Genomic DNA, 18,467 nt, shown 5'->3' with positions numbered 1-18,467 from the left:
TACATGTTAAGGATTGGTGTTGGCTTTTGCAGTTTCCTGTGCTCTGTAGTGATTAGTGATGTTTTGCCTGGGAGATTTGTTGTTAAAACACTGACCTCAGCTTCATCTGGTATTTGGACTCTGTACTGAAACCACTGTACTTTGGGTACCATCTCGTCCAGACAACTAAGGATTATAATTCTTCCTCTGAGAAGGTTGGGGTTTTTTTGTGGAGGAATTACGGAATGGCACCTTTGCTACCTTCCTCTGTGATGTTTTCTCCCTCCTTACAAGACCTTCTCAGTATCTTGAACATCCTTGAATAGTTAAAATACTTTTATTGGTATTTCCTAGGAATATGGCTGTGATTCACAACCCATTTAGGAATGGGTTCACAACCCATTTAGGAATATGATCTATGCTTTGTGAGGGTATGGCAATGGATGGCACAGCATGTGGGAGAATATCTAGGAAAATTCTTACATCCACTGGTCTGAAACTTCACTCCTGAACAATTACAGGATCCTGATGAAGTGATAGAAATCTTGGGACAAAAAAATGCTGTGGCTATTCCAAAGAGGCAAAACTTAGAATCATAGAATTGTTAACGTTGGAAAAGACCTCTAAAATCATAGAGTCCAACCATTAACCTAGCACTACCCACATGTTCACTGCTAACCCGTGTCCCCAAGTGTCATGTCCACACGTTTTCTGAGCATTCCCAGGGATGGCAGAACTTCCTGCACTGTGCTGGACCCCGGCCAGCATCTACCAAACACTGCTCCATATTATGCAGTCCCTCCAAGGGTCTGCAATAACAAAAACATCTGTATTATCAACACTGTTTCCAGAACAAATCCAAAACACAGCCCCATACTAACTACTATGAAGAAAATTAACCCTATCACAACCAAAACCAGCTCAGCACGATTAAGGGACTAAATATAGGCAGGCAGAGGGAGAAAGTGTTTTTGTAGTTACAAAGTAAAGAGCTGTATTCAGTCACAAAGAGCTATGTTCAGTTAGCATCTCTGCCACAGGCATCCCAAGTGATCCTGGTCAAATCACTCTGTCTCTGAATCTTCTTGCTTTTTCTTTGTAAGGAATAGGATATCAGACAGTTTCTTGAAGAGATACTTGCAATCTCTCCATTGGTTTTCAGCTATCGAGGTCTGGAGTGGACTTTATTCAAGTATATCTTGTGATACCTAGTATTGCTCCTATTTTATTTAATGCTACCTTCTAAATCTTGTGGTAGTGTCATTAGAGGAAAATGTCCTCTACTGGGAGAAACGCTGCCTAAAGCAAGAGGCAAATACTGCCTTTGCTAGTGCACCTGGCAGTAACAATAGGCTGTGAACTACAAAGGATGACATACTGCAATTAATTTTTGAATGAGCTATTCAAGATACTCTCTAAGTGATTGGGGATGGTCTTGATATCTTTGTATCTTTTAGTGTCGAATGGGCTTGGTTTAGGATCGGACTTAGAACAGTTAAAGAAGCAATGACAGGGCTATGCTCCTGTTGGCAAAACTTACTCTTATTTGCAGTCATCTGTGTCCTGTCCTCCTCAAACCATCCACAGGGACTCCTGTGCAGAGTACACTGGGTTTATTAGTATGTCACATGTTACCGTGCCCTGAGTGACTGTCCATAAGCAGTCACAGCAGAGGTGGGCAGTGTGCCACACACACATCGCAGCACAGTCACGGACAAGGGGTCTGTCTGTGCTGAGGAATCAAATAAATTACAATAACTAGAATTTTCAGCTTCATTCCTAAAAATCAGTTCTTGCATAACTAATTGTGTGCAGTAAGGAGCTGGCCCTTCTCCTTATTTCAGTCTGATAAATTGCCACAAGGTAAAATAAAATAGATTACTAACCAGGCATTGCTCTTCTAGGATGTCATGGGGATGTAATGCAGTTGCAAATGGAGAGGGCAGGTGGTCCAGACAACTGCAAATGGAAAGGTGCCAGCAAGGCAGTCTTCTATTAAGAAGTGATGCAATTATGAAATGGTTTGAGGACCTCTATATTAACCCATAAAACAACAGACACTCTCAGAGGGAATTGCCTTCTCCCTGACTTTTGCCTGCTGAGCTGCATTTTCTACCCTCAATTGAAGCATCTCTCTTGTAATACATTTCTGTACATTTCTGTCTGACAGTGAACCTTATCTGCTATCAGAAAAAATAGTAGAAAGTCTGAAATGGGGTGAAGTTAAAAAAAAAAGAAAAGGTTTGCTGTAATTTCAAGGCACAATATTGATAGGTAGAGACTGGGACTGGCAGTAGTTAAACAAATCAGAGATGAGGACTTCTAGGCAAGTCTGGAAATATCAACTTGTGCTGAAATGTTTTCTCTCAGGTGTGGGCTTAGGGAGAGAAAGCCGGGTAAGTCCATTAGCATTGCCTTGCATGGTCCAGGTGCTGAGCTACTGTGTGGCTCTTCCACAAGGACTTTGTTTTCCAGGACAGCATTTGTGGCTGCTGTAAGCATCCTGTGCTTGAGAGTGCAGAGCAGACGAAGCAAATACAGCAGAGCTTGAATCCTGATCGAGGCAGCAGTGGTCTCATGGTTGGGGAACCGTTTGGGGTTGATAAAGTTTCATCAGAAAAGATTTAATTCCTGGCTCTGGCACAGTGCTGGGGAGAGAATCTAAGCTGGCCAAACCCTGTGTCTCTGTTTCTCATCCAGCTGAACAAGCCAGTGACACTTGTCTTCCCACGGGAAGGATATCGAGGCCTTTGGCTGGAAATCATCCTGCAAAGCATGGGTGTGAAACTGCTCATGTGCTGATATGTGAAGTTGGCTGTTTGGCCCTTAGCCAGCTGCGCACATGAAGTCCCTTTGGAGGCAGCAGGACTTAAACATGTGCTGCAGTTTAAGCATGTGCTGAAATGCTTTGTAAAGGCAGGTCTTTGTGACTAATGATACTTATGTGCTAGGATGATTACGATCATGATCTTGGATATTTCCGAGAATGCTTTGTCTTTCCCAATTGAAAAAAAAAAGATTTCTGTGGCTCTACACTTATTACAATGCTGTTTTAATGAGATTTTTTTTGTGTTTATAGTAAAGGCATGGCTTGCACGAGCTTAGGCTTTTATAGTTCTTTTTGAAGGGAGAATGGTAAAGCAGCAGAAGAAATCTAATTCAAACACTATCTTTTTGGGGGCTGAAAAGGAACTGTTGCATTGCATAATAAGGAAAACTCAAAAAAAAAAAAGAAGTTAATGATATTACTAGAAGCAGGTTAAAAAGTTGATTATGGAAGCTGAGCTTTGTAAATAACTGTGAATTCTAAGCCGAGGTCTCTGAAATGCCAATTACAGTCACTTGAGTACATGGGGGCATGCTGGGCTTTTGCCGGGAGAGTTAATGAGCAATTTCATAACGTGCTATATATCACTTTAGGAAGACATGATAAATTGCCTCTAATGGTATTGTGTGTATAAATGGGAGCTGGTTTTGCTCTGTGTTCAGTTCTAGTGATTGGGTGGTACACCTGGAAAGACTTGTATTTTAATGGGCCCTTTTTAGCACTTTTGCACCTCGTATGTTCTGGATTATGTATGATTGATGGCCTTGAATGTATGGGAAGGAAAGATATGTAGATCTTAATGCTTTTAAACCATTTGTTTTCCAGTCTTTCTAAAAGGCCTCTCTGTTTTCTGGGTAATGGTTTATACTTCTCAAGTAAACAGAAGTACGGTTCTGGGACTTTGGCTTTTAGCACTATAAATCCAGTGAGTTTTTATAGGATGGTCATTCAGTTTACAGTGCACTTAAGAAAAGATAGCTATTTTCATACTAGTCATTAAAGACAAAAAAGTATGGAGTTTGGTAGATAATTTGATGCATGAAGTAGATTTAAAAAAATATAAACCCAGAGTTTGCTAGGCATTCGCCTAGTTTACATTTCATATGGTGAGTAAAATTTCTTTTTACCTCAAGTCACACCAGTGTGTTCACAGTCACAACCTTTCTCACTGTCTTAAGCATTTTATATGCGTGTTGTTCAGCAGCTGGACTGATATTCTTTAGAATAATAAAACATGTATTTCATGTCCCTGTGTCTTTCATTGGCAGGTGGAAAGTTCAACTGGGGAAAGAGATTAGATGACTTTGCAATGCTTTTGCATTTTAAATGCTTGCTTGTTAAAATTAAATTTCTGACTAATTGCAATAAGGTAATTTGCACCTTCCTCCAGTAGCCTCTTATACTTAGTTTCCATTCTTTGCAGGTATTTAATAAAAAATTAATAAGATGAGGCTCCTGTGTGTCAGGTACCCTGGGTCAGGGTCATGGAGGCGGGTGGGTGTCCAGCGAGTGCCATCAGGAGTTACGTGCCACTGCAGCATCGTGACCTGATCGTGCTGTGCAAACCCACCACGAGACTCAGTCCCTATTCCCAGTATTCAACAATGTCACCAGGCAAGAGAGAGAAATGACAAGCCCCATGTTATGAATGACATAATTAAATGAATTCTGAGGTGTGTGTCAGAGCAAGGAGCCAAACCCGGTTCTCCAAATTCAGATGCAGTGCTGTGAGCACAAGACGAGCTTTTCTGGTGTCAGAGGGAAGCTGGGTTTTCTACCAACTCGTGAAATTATTTGTTGAAAACATATTTTAAGATAGCATATGTGTAAACAGTCTGGATTAATTTGAAACTGAGGTTACTAAACCACTAGAGTAACATGAATAGAAATTAATGTGTGAGGAGGTGTGCTCCACCAATTTTTTCCTTTCCTGATATTTATATTTAAAGTGTGATGCTACTACCTGCCTGTGTTTAATTAAAAAGTATAGATGTCCAACTTAGCTTTCTACTGTAATACAAAGCAATTAAATGCTAGGAGAAATGCAAAAGAGGAAAAAAGTTAACTTTTATAGCTTGATAGCTTACATTTAATAAAAAAAAGTTATTATGGATAATGCTTTGGAAATAAAAGGCAAATTTGCTACTTCAGAGTTGAAATATTCCTGTTGCATAACACAGCACAGCTGGGTTTTCTCCAGTATATATTTTTTTCCATGTTTCTTAGTATGCTGATGCAATGAAGGAATATTTTTCTGCCAATTGCATGATATCAGTATCACCCCAACTTAAAGGTAGTCACGTTTAATAGAATGCGTTGATATCCAGTTGTGGTTCTGGTTTTATTATATATGTGTTTGTTTCCTATAACTCCTGGCACAGAGAGTCTGTGTTTATAGTAATTGCATTTTTAATTGAATTTTTTTCAAATCTTTAATACTTGAGAGTATGTTAGCATCACTTGTAAAAAATCATGTCTTGAAATCTCAGGAGCATAAATGCTTTGGATCTGGGCATAAGAAAAATAAAAATAAACCTAGATTTGTTGAGTGTCACAGAATCACAAAATGGTTGGGGTTGGAAGGCAGCTCTAGAGATCATCTAGTCCAAACCCACTGCAAATGCAGATAATATGTGTCTTCATTGTGCTTTCAGCTTCCTTAATCAGGCATCCAATGGCTACCTGGTTTTCTTTGTAATATAGATAGGGATAATTGCAAAAGTAAAAAAATAAAAATAAAAAATTGCTATATTGTAAACTTGCTAAAAAAGTCTACCAAGTACTCTCAACTGGGAAAAAAGTGTTTCCCACTGCTCTTTGTGTGCAAAAAGATTCCCTTTCATGAAAAGCAGTAGAGATTTGAAGAAGCCAATAGTGGAAGTACATTTGAAATAGCAGTTATTGTCTCTTGGGCTGTTTTGGGGAATTAGTTTTGTTGGTTTGGAGGGGATTTGAGAGTGCGCTGGAATAACTATTACTTGTTTAGTGAAAACAATTGCAAAAAGGTACAATAAATATTGTTCTTTCAATGTTTGTGTTGATTTTAGTAGGTAAAAAGCTGGATGGAAAAGCTTTTGAACAATTTCAACTCTCTCAATATAAGTATCGTAAATGATAGATGCTTTAGTCAAATGTCCCATACATGCTGAAGTCATATTCAACAGTGTGTCCCAGTGATGTGATACCTGGCACTTAAATCCTCTTTGTGGCCTTTTTAGTGCAAAACTTCTCCAATAACCTACCCCAAAGTATTTTGAGACAAACATGCTTGCTTTTTTTTCCAAATAATATATCTAATCTATCTAATATTTAGGTAGAATGTCTTATCTGCTTTTGGCAATTTATCCTCAACACTCTTGTGTTCAGGATTATTGTTATTTTTTATCTCAGATAGGGTTTGAGCACAGTTTGGACGTTGCCTGTCCTGGATTTCATAGCATTGAGCATCCTCTGCCTGCACAAAAATCTTCATCTGGAAAATAGGATAATGGTTGTCTGTATGATGTTGAACCTCAACCTTGTGAGTCCAGAAGAGACTGACAGGTTGTAAGGAGAACTGTGAAACATCAGACTGATGTGGGCTTGATGTTTGCTCAGAGCACAGCAGCGTGGGCTGCTGAAGATCATGTAAAAGAAATCCAGAGTGACCTCCCCAGTGTCAGGCTGCACCTTGTCTCCAGAGACAGGAACTGAACTCAGGTCTCGTAAGTGTCTCAACTGACTGAGTAAATCTGTTATTTTTTCCATAATGTGTTTAAACACGTACTCTGTCTATCACAGTTAAGCACAATAAGAAATCTTACCTCTTTAGAAAAAAAAGAAAAAATGCCTAGGAGTTAGGTTAGGAAGGCTAAAGAAGCAAGACAGGCAACTTGCAATCCAGCCCTCATATGAAAGTTGCCCCAGGCAATTTTGTTATGTCCAGGGAAGCATATGATATTCATTGCAAGGGCCCATCATTAATGCTGACTCTCTGGGAACCTGTCTTATGTTGTTTCCACTTGGGACAGGTTAGCTAGAAAATTGATCTGATTTTATTAAAGAGTTGTTTTCTTTGCTGTCTGGCAGTGGTCTCTGAAAAGATGTTTTGTCTTTTTAACACTTGGTGATTGCTCTAATAGGATCTCAGAAGTCCAGTGCCCAAATTGAGTCTCATACACAAAACTACTTTGGTTTTGACTCACAGCATGGACAGTTTAAAGTAGAACTCAAAGGATCAGTTCCTGTTTATGCTGCAGGTTTTTTTATTAATTTTTTTTTATTCATTCTTATATACCTTGTTTTTATTCACATCCCTCTAATTAAAAATAAAATACATTTACAGAGGGTTAATTAGTCAGCTTTTTTTAATATACATTTATCTATAGACAAGTGGTGATTTTTAGTGTATGGTTCATGATTTCTCACTGTTGGCCACTTTGTTGAGCCTTTGGTGCAATCATCTTTTTCAGTGGCAGTAAATACTCTCCTATTCTCAGAGCTTACTCTGCTTGGATGAGATCTATCTTGCATCCAGACTAACAAGTTTTGAACAAAAAAAAAAAAAAAAAAAAAAAGAAATCCCACCTCTCTTCCTCTCTTCTCGTTTGCAGGAGTAAGGCCTGTGTGTAATAAAGAAGCAACTTTATTTTGCTTAAAGGTTTTTTTGAAAATTCCCACTTAGCTGCCTATTGATCAAAGGATAGTGGTTTAGTCAGTCTGATGGCTTAGAGGGATAAGATCTGTGAGAAAGAATCTTGCCTCTGACTGACTTTATTGTGTAGGCAGTAGGGGATTCCTTCTAGTGGTTTAAAAAAAAAACAAAACCATATAAAATTTGTCTTTTGGAGAAGCGATAGTGAGAAACAGATTTTAGGACAGAACAGGTAGAGGTGGAGATTGTAAAAACATTCTCAGAACATGTTTCTGTAAAATTTTCTGCCAACAAACCTTTGTAACAGCAACCTGATATTCCCCACAGCCCAGCAGCTGAGGCCAAATGTTTGACAGTGGTGTGAGGCCACCATCCACCAGGGTGACGTCAGGATGGAGCCCATGTGAGAACTGTGTTGAGATGTGGGGTGGGTTCATGTGAAAGCTCTGGTCCATGAGGAAAACTGGCAACCTGTAGCTGTTGGTCTTGGTGGTATAGCAGGATGAAGGGAACTGCCCAGGATACAGGGTAAAGGGAATTGTCAGGATATTCTGTATCGGATGTGCTGAGCAGAGGAAGGGGGTCATGTGCTGAGGAAGGAGCCTTGACATGTTTTTCCAGTCATCTGTGCGACCCACAGTAGATTGAGCAAAAACCAAGGCAGGAAAAAAGTAACGATGCTGTTCCTTAATACAAGTGCCCTTCCCCACTGACTGCTCTTTTAGGTTGACTTAGTTTAATTCAAGAATTCAGGGCTCAGATCCCTCTTGCAAAGCATTGTACTGAGCTGTGACTTATAATCTACCTTAAAGGCAGACTGAAGGTTTTTGGTTTGGCTTTTTTTTTTTAAATTTTGGTTAACTAACTAAATAAATTTAAACAAGATTCCAACAGATTGCACTTTTCTAGCTTCAAATTTTGCACCAATTGAACTTAGAGTTAACTGTTGGTAGCTAAAGGCATCTTGATTTTCTGAAAACTTCCTTGGGGAATGGTCTTAGAACTGTCTTTTTTTGCCCTAAGTCCCTCTCAGGTTGCATGGACATTTGGCAAAGATCCTGTACATGTGTGAGTTTGATTTTCCTTTTCAAAAATTCTTATCTTTTTCACTCTTAATTTGAGATTGACTCTAGAGGAAATTGAAGTCAATTTTTAATGCACATGAGAGAGACATGGCAAAGATTTTATATCATGTAAAGTGTCAAATCAGGTGCTACACTCCTTTCTCCCAGACTTAAGTTTCTACACAGCGTATCTGAACAAATGAATTTGTGAAGGTGATGGGCCAGAACTTTGAGCCCATGTGCCTCCCTAGGTCCTGCCTCTTTGTACTGGGGAGGTGGCATTTGAGCAGGGCATAGAATTGCATGGAGACAGATGGTGCTCAGCCCAAGCAAGCCAGGCTTAGTGGAAGCTCTGCCTGCAGCTTCTGAAGGGACTGTGCTGAAGTTATTTTGAAGTGTAAAATTATGCTAGAATCTTCCTTATAATAATCATGTCCTGAAATAATTTGAACTGACACTGTTTTAAAGAGTTAAGCATTATAATTTGTATTTACCATGGAAGTTTTCTTCCTCTTACAAATTATTCTAAATGTTTCCCAGACTGTAGGACACATTGGTGGTGTTATTTTCTTGTTTTGTTTTGTTTGCTGTCTGAAAGCATTGAACATGCACGTCACCTTCCATAATTCAAGATATGTCATAAGCAGGTCTTCAGCTACTAAATTTCCATCTTTGGTTGGTTGACATTTTTTGGTTTGTTCTGTTTTTAAGGATAAGGAAAGCTATGCTCTGTGGGGGTATTATATTCACTGTCTGTTTGTCCTTTCTGTCTACCTTCCTTCAACCCTTTGAATATTTTTAATCTATTTTATGAAAGAGTCAAGCACTTTACGTGCCCTTGAGCATGTAGCGTACATTTACAGTGAAGGCATCTGAATAACCCCGTGGAGATCCTTTCTGTGTCTTGTCTTTTGCAATCACAGAATATTTTGCACTGTCACAGAATATGGCCAGAAATGGAAAATTGCAGCAGTGCAGTGGTGACCTGCAGCTTCTGCATGGTACAGACCTGGCTACAGTGGGCTATAAAACATGAACATGGTGTTTTAGACGGTCCTCCCTCCCCCTTCCTCTTTTGTCCGTTTACTTGTAAATATGAATTTATGTGCATCAAGACAATGCAATACTACAGATAGGGCTTCCAATCAGTCTTATGCACTAGTCAGCATCAGAATTTTAACTTAGTATTCCTCTAGGCATGCGGCTCACTGTGCAGCACTATTTTCCCACTGTAGTTATCCATTGGCTTAAGACTTTCATAACCCAGGAGGACACTTAAATCTCTCTTCAATCATTATGCCTCTGAACACTTTCCCCTTATGTTTTGGCTTTCTTTTGGAATCTTTTGTCTTACGATTTTTATCCTGCATTTACTTGCATTGAATTGCATTTGCCATTGTACAATAATTTTCCCGAATTCCTCTAACCCTGTCTATTCTTGATGTTTAAGGTGGTACTCCGTGGGGAGATAGAAAGGTATGTGCTGTACACCTCAGCCATCTGTCAGATGCAGAGGATGCTGGGCATGGTGCGCCCCAGCTTTCTGACTGTCCCTGTGTACCTCTCAATACAAGGCATGTGGAGATCACCAAAGCTTTGGTCCCTAAATGCTGCCGAGCCACACTCGCCTTCATTTTTGCATCCTGCCACCATGGGTTGTCTCACTCCTTAGCAAGGGAGTGGATTGCTGTGGCAGGAACCAGCCTGGACCACGCTGACAGGTCCAACAGGAAAGGAAGCCAGGGAGGGCAGTGCCAACGGGGCACTGAGTACAGCTGCACCACGGGGCTCTGCTCTGGCTCTCCAGCACAGATGTTGACCTGAAAACAGTTTCAGAAATTGTCATTAAAGTCATGTGGATTTGCTTATGCATATTCTTTTTTTAAAATAACAAAACAGTTTGTGCTGTCTCCAGGACTCATAGGAGCCAGCTATTTCAGAGTGTTATTTACTTTTGTGATGTTTATCTTTCGCCCACTGGTGGGTGTGAACATCACTGGTTTTACAGTGTCCAAAGCAACAACCTAGGACTATTTTTACATCAGTCTTTTTTTTTTTTATTTTCCATTTTAGTTTACACAGCTTGTCTTTTAAGGATCCCTCAGAGCTATAAAAACAATGTAGCATAATCTGATGCTTTACAGTTAGGAAGAGGAAATTAAAACGCCCTATGTTTTTCGTTTTAGAATTAAGTACTATGGGAAGTAACCACTGAATGTAGCTATTTAAGGCATAAAGTATGAATGATTTCAAGTCTTTCATGCCAATCGCTTTTCTCTCCCATTTTTGATTAATGAGGCAATGTAAAAATAGAATAAACCTGGCATTTTATAGCAGGGATGTATTAAATGAAAACCTAACAATTCATAGTAGCTTACTCATCTCTCTGTAAATATGAATATTATTTGACATACTGTATATATGTATCATCCTTTTCCTATAATTTCTTTTTGATTGTTTGACTTGAAGTGATTTTCTGCTTCCTCTCCCCTCGGCCAGGTGAGAGTTCCTATTCAGTGTAATTCACTGATAAAGGTGCTTTACTCAGTTAATACCTAAAATTCTTGTGCAGCCAAACTTTATCTTCTTAGAAGAACAGGATTTTCTTTGTGTTTATTTTTTTTTATTAAAAAATAAAACGATATTCATTAAAGATTATTTACTTCCTGACCCTTTATTTGAAGGGCATATGCCTGAGATAGTTAAATATAGAAATGTCCTAAGAAACTTAAATTCTGTGCTTAAGAATAAAGATGTCCTTAGCTAATGTGACTTCACCTCTGACCTGCAGAGCAGAAAGTCAGAATCAAGTTCTTTGTCTGGTGGAGCATTAGCAGCCATCCTTGAGATTGGAAAGATGTGCTTGCTGAGGGAAAGTTCCTTGTGGATTGTGCTGTTTACCTAAGGGTTATATCCAAGGCACTCTCTGAACAGCTTGGCTGATTATTGAAAAATGCCTTATAGTAACTTCCAGCCTAAGTTGATCGATATTAGTGCACAGGTTTACATGGGAAGGAGGGAGCTGTTTAAACATTGAGAGCCTCCGGGATAACTGCGAATGAAAAAATAATGCAGAACAAATATGATGAAGGGTTCAAGAGAGAAGACTATCTTGTCTCTGTACAGGGAAAAAAAAGTTGTTAAATTGCAGCAGAAAAACCATTTGAATTCACTATTAATAAAGTGAAGGTGGATTTTTCCCTAGGCCAAAAAGAGGGGAGAAAAAAAATCAAACCCAACAAAATGTAGTGCTCTTTAATGTAAAGAGAAGTTAAGAGTCATCTAAACACATCCTTCCATAGAAAGCTCACCTTCACTGTAAGTCTCCGAGCTGTTCTTGGTCTGTGGTCTGTACTAAGCTCCTGCCTCTGCAGCTCTGGGACCCAGCTCAGGGTTGTTCCCCCTCCCCAAGCAGGCAAAATTCAGATAATGATTTCTGTACCAGGAACACTAGAAAAGGAAAACTTAGCGTCTTTCAGCATCTCTAGAAGAACGTGTAAGAATGTGGAGTGGAAGGGTCCCAGCACCTGAAAATGATGCTTTTTTTCCCTCTCTTGAATATGTAGTAATTACAAGCTAAATGTTCTAGTGTTCTTGTGCTAAGAAATTGGAAGTCAGGAGATATAGCTTTGTCATGAATTCTTTTTTATTTTTGCAAGAGCCATAACCTTCCCGTGTCTCCAGCTTTGTCAGTTCATGATGAAACCATCAGGCTCCAGTGTCAAATTCACATGATGGTTGACGGGATAGAGGAGGACACAAGAGGAGCTGATGGGAAAAGCCTGACAGGAAGACAATGGGGGAAGTGAAGAAATGGGTTTGTATCATGGAAAATGGGAAATAGGTTGATCTCTTCCCCAGAGCAAGAAGGAAGATGAAAACTTATTTTCTATGGAAGGGACACGGGAAACAGACTGGCTTGATGAAAGATCTTTGGACACTTGGAGTGAAAAGTGTGATGTGCCTCTAAAGCCTTGTGGTGAAAAATCCATTCTGGTATGTGGTTAAAATGATGTAGGCAGAGGAGGCTTCAAGTACAGAGCCAAATAGGATGGAAACCGGATAGATTCCTTTAGTAGGTCAATTGGTGTTAGCTTTCAACATTTAAGAAGTTTGGAGTACTTGGCATCCTTTTTTATCAGTTGTTTGACACGTGTGTATTAAGGAGCAGACTGAACTTCCATCTATGCTGAGGGCGAGATGGAAAAGTCATCAGTGTGTAACTCACTGTTGCTTCAACTGTTTTCTGCTCTGTTTTGGCTGTGTTTGTGGCTGATAGGAGATCACTGGGAAAGAAGTGAATGCTTCACCTGAATGCTTTTAAAATAAACTCCACTGCTTACCATGCTGTGCAGAAACTTTTGTAGGAAAGGTGGAGCTCTAAGAAGTCATGGAACATGCCTGGCTGTTGTACCACAATGCAGAAGGGGCTCTGCGGGGCCCAGGAAGGGGTAGATCCAGTTCCTGACTGCACTAACCAACAACACTGGCTGCTGCCCCTGACTTGGGAAACATATTTTAGGAAGTCTCACAACTGCAGCACAGAACTGTAATTTTGCTTTGTGACTCATACTGAGATATAGTCCTTGTGTGTCTTTTTGTCTGGGCACCTAATAAAGCTCAGGCCACACCTGTTTATGGATGCAGCAAAATGGCAGGGAGCTTATTTTTATACCATTGATTCTGATGAATGCCACTTATAATCAACACCTCCACGAGGAACTGGCTTGTGTGCAGAAATGCTCTTTAATTGAAGGGTACACAACAGAAGCACAATGTGGTCCCAGCGTGTTTATCTCATGAAAACCAGAACTATTACAGTTATAGAATATAAAATGCTTTGAATAGATCATATCTATTTTATGATTTCTATGATCATATAGCTATATTGATGATTTTTAAGATCATTCTTGTTTGTAAAAAGTGAAATGTGGTCACTTTAGAATGAGAGAATCAATTCTGTGTAGGGACCATATAACAATTTTGGGAGGTATTGCTGTCCTACATAACATACAGGTCACCACGCTTTTCTGATGAGACAGAAAAATGACTTGCAAGAAGCTGTTAGGTTAATTACTGTTTAGAAAAGGGGATTAAATTCTAAGAAGTGTGCAGCACTCTGTGGACAGAATGATGGTTGCTGTCAAATTAAAACAACAAAAATATTTTGGAAATGATCCCTCTCCCCTTTTTTAACATAACACAGCAAATTGGACCTGTGAATTTTGACAAAGGCTTTTGAGCTGGCAAGATTCAAATGTGCATCACATGAAACTGCATTTTAATGCATCAGTTTGAATTGAAAATTAACAATTTTTAAAATCAGTGATAAGATATCTATGGGATGGTCACTTTTTTTTTTTCCACAGTCTGTGACATGGAGCTGAGAGGGTACCCACAGTCTGTTTTGCCCAGAGTGCCTTTATTTCAAACTGAACTGTATTCAATTAGATCAGAATCCCTGCCTGTTTTTACTGCCCAGTGCTAACGAATTCGTATTCAGACCTCTATTTACTCAATTATTGTTGTCAGCATTTTTGTTTAAACATTTTGATTTGGGGTTTTTTTGGCAGAACGCAGTTTTCCCCCCAGCCACCCCATAGCAGTAGAGGTACGTGTAGTGCTTGCAGAACATGCTGTATGTTCGTGCAGCACATCATGGCCAACATAGAGCTTATGGTCATCAATCATTTGATTGTTCTTTAAACACTGTTTTAACAGGCATTCGTTGTATAAATGGATCAGGTTATTGACCTTTGCCAGCAATTGCTTGCTACATGTCATCATGGCTTAATGACATTATCAAGGAACATATTCTGTATTGTAGATACTTTAAAGGGCTGATGCATTGTCTCTCACTAGGACACATGGCTGGCTAAAGTATCTTGAATTAGGAAGTTATTTGATGTCATTATTAAAATATGCAGAGTATTTCCAACTACTTACGGAATAGGAGGGTGAAATACTTCTCTTTTCTACAAAAGCAAAGCCCAGGAAGAACAGTTATTTGTCGTATTGGAATACTTGTTTTGAAACCCTGCTTCATTTTTCCTTTACAATTTAATCTTCTACCTAGAATAGAGTGTTGCAGACCTCTGAATATCCTTTGAAAATTGTTTGACTGGTCTGCAGAGCTCCAGCTGCAACTCCTCCATTTCTAGGAATACTATAGATCTAATTGGCACTATTAAATCATTACAGCACATAATAGATGGAACTTCTGACTAAATCAACTATGTTTTTAATGACTATAAGAGTTTTTAAATTAGAATGGATACAGTATTCTTTATTTATTTCTATGGTGTGGGAAGGTTGTTAAGTGTAATGGCTGATCAATTTAAATGAGGGAAAGTAGCCAGTATTCTATAAATTTTCTCTTCTGGTTAAAATTTAAGGTGGTACTGACTTTTCAAATCCCAAACTGTGAAACTGAACTGTTCAACTGACTATTAGTAAGTTTTTCTAGGATTTAGACCTACAGTGGTTTCTGTAGCTCCTCATGTCCCAGTCTTAAAGTTGATTTTCTCTTCCGCAGAAAACATACACATATGACAAAAATTAGACAGTCTTGTAATCCTATGTTTTCCTCGACTGTTGTATTAAAATTCAGACTCTACATGAATCAGAGCGTTCTTAAATGCTTAAAAATTGGTATTAATCAATAAATCTTCATGTCATTGCTAGAAAATAATTAAGTAGCATTACTTTCATTTTATGGTAGAGAGAGACTCTTGGACATTTGGTAGCCTGGATATGACCAAAATGCAGATGTTACACTCCTGTTCTGTAGTCATTCCTCTTTGGAATGGCTTTTTTGTACATTGTAAAGATCTTGCTGTTGTAATTAGTCCAATACACAGTCTTAGTCTTTGGTTTTCTCCTACTGATTGTTTCAGACCCTGTTCTTCAATATCGCAGATTCACTCCCTACATTGTGCTCATATTCCAGTCAATTCCTTAACTATTGTCTTGTTTTCCTTTCCATTGCCATAGCAAAATATCTTCTCATGTCTTTTAATTTTAATGGTGCTTATTATCAAGTTTTCCTGATGTTTATTAACAGCTTTCCGATGAAAAGCTGGAATATAAAGCGCAACGATGATTTTGTAGAAAAGTAGGATTAAGGCCAGAAGGAGTAAATTCTTACCCTTCCTTCTGATTTTAAGTTAGTTACATCCTTCTTTTGTCAGCTTCTGAGCTGAAAAAAACTGGTAATAAGAATTTTTACTCCTAAGCATATTATAAAGATGTATGTATTAATAGCTACCCCACATTTTCATAGATTTTAAGATTTAGAAGGAGAACAATAGTTATTTGTCCAGGTGTTCTGCACTAGGGCTGTAGAAATTCAATAGTTAATACTGGAATAGAGAAAGTATTCCTACCACAGACTGTAAACCAGGTGTAACTTCAAGGAAGCGAGGGGGACAACAAGCAGGTATAAAACTGGTGCAGGGGAGGAGAATCAGGACATAAAAGCACTATTTGAGAGTTTCTTCTAAGTAGATCTCCTCACAGCAGTCTCCATTCTTTTTTGCCAGGGTTACATTTGATTGCTGGCTTTGACAGCTCACTCTTGGCAGTAGGTTTCAAAAATGTCTAATCCAGCTGGATTGTTCTGTCTTCACATTTCCTTCCTACATCAAGAGCGTATACTGTTACCAAAACAGAAAAAAAAAAAAAAAAAAAGGAAAGAAAGAAACAAGGAAACAAGGAGAGGGAGAAAAAGCAGGTTGTTTCCATTATGGGATTCAAGATAAAATGGAAAATATAAACTTAATAATTAAAGCCATGAAGGCTGTGGTGGTGTTTTTTTTGTTTGGGGGGCAGAAGGAGAGAAAGCAAAAGCTCACAGCGCATCCTTAACATCTTCAAGATAGATTGAGAGCTGTGATTTCAGCCCCGAGACCTAACAAACATTGCATACAAAGTGCAGTAAATGCAGTATTCATAAATGTATATGCTCTTTGTGACTTCATGTCAGCGGGGTTCTGTAGACCCTCATTTGTATCAAATAAACTTCAAATGGTAAAGAATACGTGCCAGCCAGGGACGAGCATCACTTTGAATTGTTCCTTGTGTATCGTAGCTGAAATGAGAAACATGGCTGGCTTCCTGTTTGTCAGGAGTGAAAAACAGGCATATCTTCTGTAATTATTAGTAATAGTATCAATTTAATAAATAATTCACTCATGACAACAAGATTTACATTCTATTTGCTGATAACTTGTGAGGGTTAGTGTTTGCTGTAGGAAGGTAAAATATGACAGTAATGCAGTGTACATTGTAAATCCCTATGTCACACCTGCACTGAAACAGTGAAGACAAGTGGTGCTAACTTATTTCTTACAGTACCTTCCTCCTCCCTTGTGGATGGTACCCACATGTGCTCACATTTTGTGCTATTGCTTTTCCATTCTGGGACTAGACATTTAGAAATTCAGCTAACACAAAGGTTCATGCTTGTGCCTGAGATTTCCATGGACTGTGAAGAAATTATTGTTTCTAGTGTTTCGATGGACAAGAGAAGCCAGATCAGAGATTGCAGGAATGGGATGAGGTGATGAGTTGTTTATGCTCAGCTCCTTTCAGTCATGGCAACGTGGGAGAAAGCGCAGAAATGCTTGAGTAAAAATTTAACAAGTGAGAAATAGATCTGAGCTGAGAGAGGAATTAATATGCTGATAGCAAATGGGAGAAGTCAGACCATGAAGGGATTGGCTACAGAAGGAATGTAACTATTGTTTAACGTGCTGAACTGAGGAGAGGCAGTGGCATGAAAGAAAAAGACCAGTATGATGCTAAAAAAACAGTGTTTGTAGCAGCGTTGCTACATTACTGTAGGTGTTATGTAGACTTTTTTGCCACGCTAAAAAAAACGTATGTGATAATACTAAGAAAGGGTGAAGCTTAAAAGAGAGTTTTAGGAAGGGGAATGGCTGGGACCAGTCAGTTTCCTATTGATGTCATGCAGAAAGAATTGGACAGCTTGCCCAAAAATGAGAACTGGAAAAAAAAGAACTGAGTAAAAAAAGATGTTGAGGGTGGGTGGAAAAGAAGATGATTGTGTTGCCTGTCATGAGAATAGATGGTGTGGAGACATGTTGGGGGACAAGGAACTGCTGTGTTGTGTTGAATTTGAGTTGAAGGCTAAGCAACGAGAGAGTTGGGAGAGGAAATGGCAGTGTACCAGAGAGAGAAATCTGTCACTTATTAAATAGTAACTGAGTTGGTGCATGAGATTTTCCAGCCGTAAATCAACTGCAGATCTATAGGGAGGAAAGGAACCAAAGCCAGAGCTTTACACAGCCCTCACAGAGAGGGCAGGATCCTGGGTGCAGAGGGAGAGGGAGACTTCAAGAGGGAAAGCATGACCAGTTTTGTCAAAGGCAGGTGTGAGCTCTTTATCTGGGAAGTTTCCCTATCCCTCCATCCATCCCTGGGTGGGGCTGGAGGAGCTGGCTCTCACCAGATCGGTAGAAGCAAGCCTACACTCAGGTTTGGGCTGGGATAGTTTTCAAAACACTGTTTATCTCCTAAATTGTCTTCTTATTAATGGGTTTCTGAGAGGAACCCCCAAATGCACCCAAGGTTGTTGTGATGTTTTGAAGTTGCATGAGAGGCACCAAAAAATTCTGATTATTTGCTGTAAGATGTCCTGATAACAGAAGCTAAGCAGTATGTGGTCATTTGCTTGTTTCAGTGGAATTCTAGTAGAAACATTATTTACCCTGTCTTACAGACAGAGTAAATAGGATAAAAGAAATAAGGTGACTTGCCAAAAAATCAAACGAGATCTGTGATCAGCTCATAGTCCCTTGCATGTAAGTACTCTGATTTATTTCTTTGTAATTCAAAAGCAATTAAAGCAATGAAAAGAAATAAAATAGAAATTAAATAAAATAAACCCCAGCACATCTTCAGCAATTCCTTTGCTAAAATTTGTGATATGGTGTGAAAGAGG

General features: G+C 39.1%; 1 protein-coding gene across 5 annotated transcripts in view; it reads left to right on the top strand.

Moving 5' to 3' along the window:
- VTI1A (vesicle transport through interaction with t-SNAREs 1A) overlaps nucleotides 1-18,467 on the top strand; it is a 272,255-nt gene that overhangs the window by 129,152 nt on the left and 124,636 nt on the right. The gene's annotated exons all lie outside the window — the stretch shown is intronic.

The sequence above is a fragment of the Chiroxiphia lanceolata genome, chromosome 8, assembly GCF_009829145.1.
Source record: "Chiroxiphia lanceolata isolate bChiLan1 chromosome 8, bChiLan1.pri, whole genome shotgun sequence".
Lineage (NCBI taxonomy): Eukaryota > Metazoa > Chordata > Aves > Passeriformes > Pipridae > Chiroxiphia > Chiroxiphia lanceolata.
This window is presented reverse-complemented; position numbering and strand designations above follow the sequence as displayed.